Here is a 5,492-nt window from a genome sequence, read left to right as displayed (position 1 = left end):
GAGCAACAACACACCTATACACACTGTAAAATGGTAACCAAAATGCCGACATTGAACATCAGTACAGAAAAGGCTGTGGACGGTCTGACGCAGTACAATATCGTGTGCTATCAACAGACGTGCCAAAAATCTTCCAGCCTTAGATCAAGTATGTGTTTCCAAGTATAAATATAGTACAGCCATCAGCTTGTCGTTTGCTAGCACAGTATGTGGCTTTTAAAAGAACTACAAAACAACAAAAGAACTACAGAACTGTAATGCCCAAGGTGTAGTGGGGAAGAAGTCAGGCGCAGGAAGCAGACAGTTCAGGGTAGCGCTCACTTTTAATGCACCACAACGGTGAACAGACGCCAACCAAAACAAATGCCCCAAACATGCGGGACTTAAACAGTCCAGCAAAAACCCAAACACATGGACAACCGTGACATACAGCCGTGTACACATGTACATTGAAATAATCCCGGCCGGCTGGTAAATAAAGCCCAACCAATCAGCCTAAACTAAAAACAGGTGAAACCAATAAACAGAAAAGGGGAAAAAAGGGATCAGTGGCAGCTAGTAGGCTGGTGACGACGACCACAGAATAACTAAAGAACTACAGAAAAACTAAAGAACTACAGAACAACTAAAGAAGTACAGAACAACTGAAGAGCTCTCAACAACTACTAATGCCTAAAGAGCTATTCAGGAAATAGACCATAACATTGTGTGTAATGCCTCAGAGTAGTGCCTCGAGTACAGTACACAATGCTCTAACTACCCAGAAGTGCCTTTAATTAAATGAATGGAGAGTGAATGAAGAGGGGCTGAGTAGTGGTGGTACTTCTCTGCTGGGCCCGTTAGCCAATCATTCAGGCCCAAGCCTCATGTTCAGCCTCTTGCCATCATCCCCTGTGTCTACAGCCACACGTAGCCACTCCTCAGAGCCAGGTGTCTCTAGAGAACTACAGAAAGTTCCAGACAGCTGGCAAGAAGCACCCAGTAGTGGGATTTCACCTTAGAGTCTTTTACTAGTAACAGGGGGATAAGAATAGCCTCAGCAGAAACTCCATTCAGACAGTAAATGCTGGTGGTACAAATAGACATGTTATGTAAAAACAGGTTCTTAAATAACTAAGATCATGGTGACTCACATGGCACTGCTTACGTGTGTGTGTGTGTGTGTGTGTGTGTGTGTGTGTGTGTGTGTGTGTGTGTGTGTGTGTGTGTGTGTGTGTGTGTGTGTGTGTGTGTGTGTGTGTGTGTGTGTGTGTGTGTGTGTGTGTGTGTGTGTGTGTGTGTGTGTGTGTGTGTGTGTGTGTGTGTGTGTGTGCCTTAGTGTGTTCAAGTGTGTGTGTGACACAACAGAAGCACTAGTGTTTACTGCGTCACGTTTGTTCCCACTGAGTTTGTGCACGGACTCCATGGAGCACAACACATACAGTAAATAACAGAGCCAAACAAAGCCTAGTGTAACACTAGCTCACACAATACAGCTTCAGGCCTTTAGCAAGTCAATTATCAGGACTGATTAGAACAACACATAGAGCACCAAGGGTCAAAACATTTGAAAGCAATAGTTTTGACAGAGAGCAATCCAGCTGGTAGATGACACTACAATATTGATGGTTAGGGATGCCTCTCAAGTGGCGCTTCACATAACCCTACATTTCATTTCCAAAATACTATTTTAGCCTGCTGACTATTTAATCATACTCCAGGATCTCCAAACTAGTCTCAAGGTCTACAAAGCAGTGCTGCTGGTAGTATTCTATCATCAGCAGTAAGGATTTACTTGCTGGAACACAACAACTAATGCTCATTAGTTGTTGTGTTCCAGCAGAGACTGGTTCTGCTGGGGTATGATTTCTCTAATCCTAATGATCCTTAGCGTTTGGACAATATATTTTCCCATCGTAAATGTGTGTGTGTGTGTCTTCACAGTTACATAAAGCCCTAATTGTTTTTACGGGAGGCATGGGCGGATTCAGAAGCGAAGCCAGATTATAGTCAGAACATCACCAACCGGATTAACCCGTGATTTAAGCATCTTATTTACTTACAAGAAGTGAAAAATAATCAGTACCCTTGTCTGTGTTCACTGTGCATAAAGGGCCCCAAACACAAGAGATTCCAAAACCTTAACGGACAACCACAAAACACGGAATTCTACACACTGCTCATCCTCACTAAGATAGGTAAGGTCCAGCATCTTGATGGAAAGGACCCATGAATACATTTCATGCTATTATATGAATTGATTATCTCACTGAAAATGTAAATATTGTTCTTAAATAGAGTATGAATTGTTTTTGGAAGATACTAGCAAGCTAAGAATTAGTTAGAATCAGTCTCTATTTTTCTCGCCCTCCTGATTTTGGCCCCCGCCTGCCTGACCACTCTGCCTGACCCTGAGCCTGCCTGCCGACCTGTACCTTTGCCAAACCTCTGTATTATTGACCTCTGCCTACCCTGACCCTGAGACTACCTGCCGTCCGGTACTGTTTCCCCACCTCTGGTTTACTGCCCCCTGCCTGCCTTGACCTGTCTATTGCCTGCCCCTGTTGGATTATTAAGCCATTGTTAATTACGTGTCTCCATCTGGGTCTTACCTTCATGTGAAATATGGCATTCATTTCTACCTCACAACCCCAGAAATATGTAACGGAAAGACCATTGCACTTTAGGGACTGTAGTAGTGTGTCCTCATTTTACTCCAACTAGGATACACTACTACAGTGTCTCTAGGAACGCACTGCATGTTTACTAACTTAGAAGCAGATCTGCCCCCTGCCTGCCTTGACCTGTCTATTGCCTGCCCCTGTTGGATTATTAAGCCATTGTTAATTACGTGTCTCCATCTGGGTCTTACCTTCATGTGAAATATGGCATTCATTTCTACCTCACAACCCCAGAAATATGTAACGGAAAGACCATTGCACTTTAGGGACTGTAGTAGTGTGTCCTCATTTTACTCCAACTAGGATACACTACTACAGTGTCTCTAGGAACGCACTGCATGTTTACTAACTTAGAAGCAGATCATTTGAGGTTCTCTCGCCTGATCTGATGTGCATCTTATCTGGTGTGGTCAGTTCATCCTCATTGTCTCTCTCCCTCTGTCTTCTGTGCAGCTTGAAATCCTCAAAGCTGGCTCTCCTCATTGTCCTGATGGCCTGCGAGGAACACGCCTGGTCTGCCTCCTGCGTGGTAGACAGCTTCACAGTCAAGGCGGACTTCCACCCCAAGAGGGTGAGCTTTGCTACAGTCCACACATTAGGGGTCACATCCCTAGACAGATAAAAACAAGTGAACAATGTCAGTTTTAAACTTGATTGGATAAACATGGCTATGATCATGTGTAATGCAAATGCATAAGAGACGACTACAATGGTCTGCCGAATAAAGTTTTGAATCTCCTCTGGATTTCGATCCTCATCGTCTACTGTTTGTGAGTTTTTCTCAATCTTCTCTATCTCTGGTTTTCTCTGTTAAAGTATTCTGTGAAGTGATACGCTCTGCAGAAGAAGGACCCTGTGGGCCTGTTCCATCCAGGACAACATCTCTGCTGAGTACACCGGCGATGATGACGGCACCATGACCGCCTCCTCCAAGGGACGTGTCACTCTCTTCGGGTGAGTAGATCTGCCTCAACTTGGAAGAACTAGCATATAAAGCATACACAGATGCTAAAATAATTGTCTAGTTGTAAGGAAGAATGTGGTCTAATAGACCACAGAATTATGGCACAAACCAATCAAATGTTAATTGGTGGACAGGAAATATAGACAACATTTTACACTGTAAGTGATTGATCACAATGATCGTGCATATGTGTTTGACCTCTGGTTTTAAGTTGTGAGAGCTAATATGAGTTTGAGTGTGTTGATATGTTCTGTGCAAATGAGTGTGTGTTGTTGTGTTGACAGGTTCTGTGTTGTGTGCGCTGACATGGCTGCCCAGTACACTGTGCCTAAGCCCACCAATGCCAGCAAGATGTTCATGAACTACCAGAGACTGGCCAGCTACCTGGCCAGTGGAGGTGACAACTAGTAGATGATTGACACCGACTATGATACCTACGCCTGCCGTACCCTGAAGGACGATGGACGCTTCGAGGATGGTTACTCCCTGATCTTCTCCCGTAACCCCTGTGGCCTGTCCCCAGCAATCCAGCACATTGTCCATGGGAAACAGGAGGAGATCTGCATGGCTGGCCTGTTCGAGCCTGTCCTGCACTCCGGTGAGTTGGACTCTTGTCTATAGGGACACAGCATGAAAAAAAAGGCTAAATGAGATCATGTCTAGATAATATCAATGAGCATGATGGAGAGCATCATAATTAAGAAATGAAAGCTAAGAGGGAGCTAAGAGTTGTAGTTCAAAAAGGATTGAAAATATTCACAACAATCTGCATTATGCCCCAGTGCAGAATTTTTTTCTTAGGCATATATGTCTGGTTAGGGGGCATGAATAAGTTATTTTTCTCTTTCCTCTACAGGAGCTTGCTAAATTGTCAGCTCAGCCTGAACCGAATTCCTTAAGCATTCTGGCATGAGATGAGGCATCCAGGGCCGATGGATAGGTCCATAGCAGCGCTGTAGAAATGAATAGACCATGTTGCAAGGCGGGAGAGAAAGGTCTGCCACCCATTGTCTCAAGGGAAGGGCTGCTCAATCGAGTAAAGTGTGTGTGTGTGAAAATAAATGTCTTTGTTAAACAAATCTCTGAGTTGCATCCATGTTTGATCAAGAGTTAAAAATGGATTAAATAAATAGTTTCATATATACAGTGCCTTCAGAAAGTATTCAGACCCTTTCACGATTTTCACATCTTGTTACGTTACAGGCTTATTCTAAAATTAATTAAATAAAAAAAATCCTTAGCAATCTACACACAATAGCCCATAATGACAAAGCGAAAACAGGCTTTTAGATTATTTTGCAAATTTATAAAAGCAAAAAACAGATACCCTATTTACATAATTATTCAGACCCTTTGCATCCTGTTTCCATTGATCATCCTTGAGATTTATCTACAATTTGATTGGAGTCCACCTGTTGTAAATTCAATTGATTGGACATGATTTGGAAAGGCACACACCTGTCTAAGGTCCCACAGTCCACAGTGCATGTCACAGCAAAAACCAAGCCATGAGGTCAAAGGAGATGTCCGTAGAGCTCAGAGACAGGATTGTGTCAAGGCAAAGATCTGGTGAAGGGTACCAAAAATTTCTGCAGCATTGAATGTGCCCAAAAACACAGTGGCCTCTATCATTCTTAAATTGAAGAAGTTTCGAACCACCAAGAGCTGGCCGCCTGGCAAATCTGAGCAATCGAGGTAGAAGGACCTTGGTCAGAGAGGTGACAAAGAACCCTGATGCTCACTCTGTCAGAGCACCAGAGTTCCTCTAAGGAGATGGAAGAATCTTCCAGAAGGACAACCATCTCTGCAGCATTCCACCTATCAGGTATTTTTGTTAGAGTGACCAAAGGACCCCTAAAGGACTCTCC

General features: G+C 43.6%; 1 pseudogene; it reads left to right on the top strand.

Annotated features, from left to right (window-relative positions):
• The first annotated feature begins 2,118 nt into the window (after window positions 1-2,118).
• On the top strand, window positions 2,119-4,647 carry LOC135518602 (purpurin-like; annotated as a pseudogene).
• The last annotated feature ends 845 nt before the right edge of the window (window positions 4,648-5,492 follow it).

Source organism: Oncorhynchus masou, chromosome 28, assembly GCF_036934945.1.
Source record: "Oncorhynchus masou masou isolate Uvic2021 chromosome 28, UVic_Omas_1.1, whole genome shotgun sequence".
NCBI classification, from domain to species: Eukaryota; Metazoa; Chordata; class Actinopteri; order Salmoniformes; family Salmonidae; genus Oncorhynchus; species Oncorhynchus masou.
Note: the sequence above shows the minus strand (reverse complement) of the source record. Positions and strands in the feature narration are given on the sequence as shown.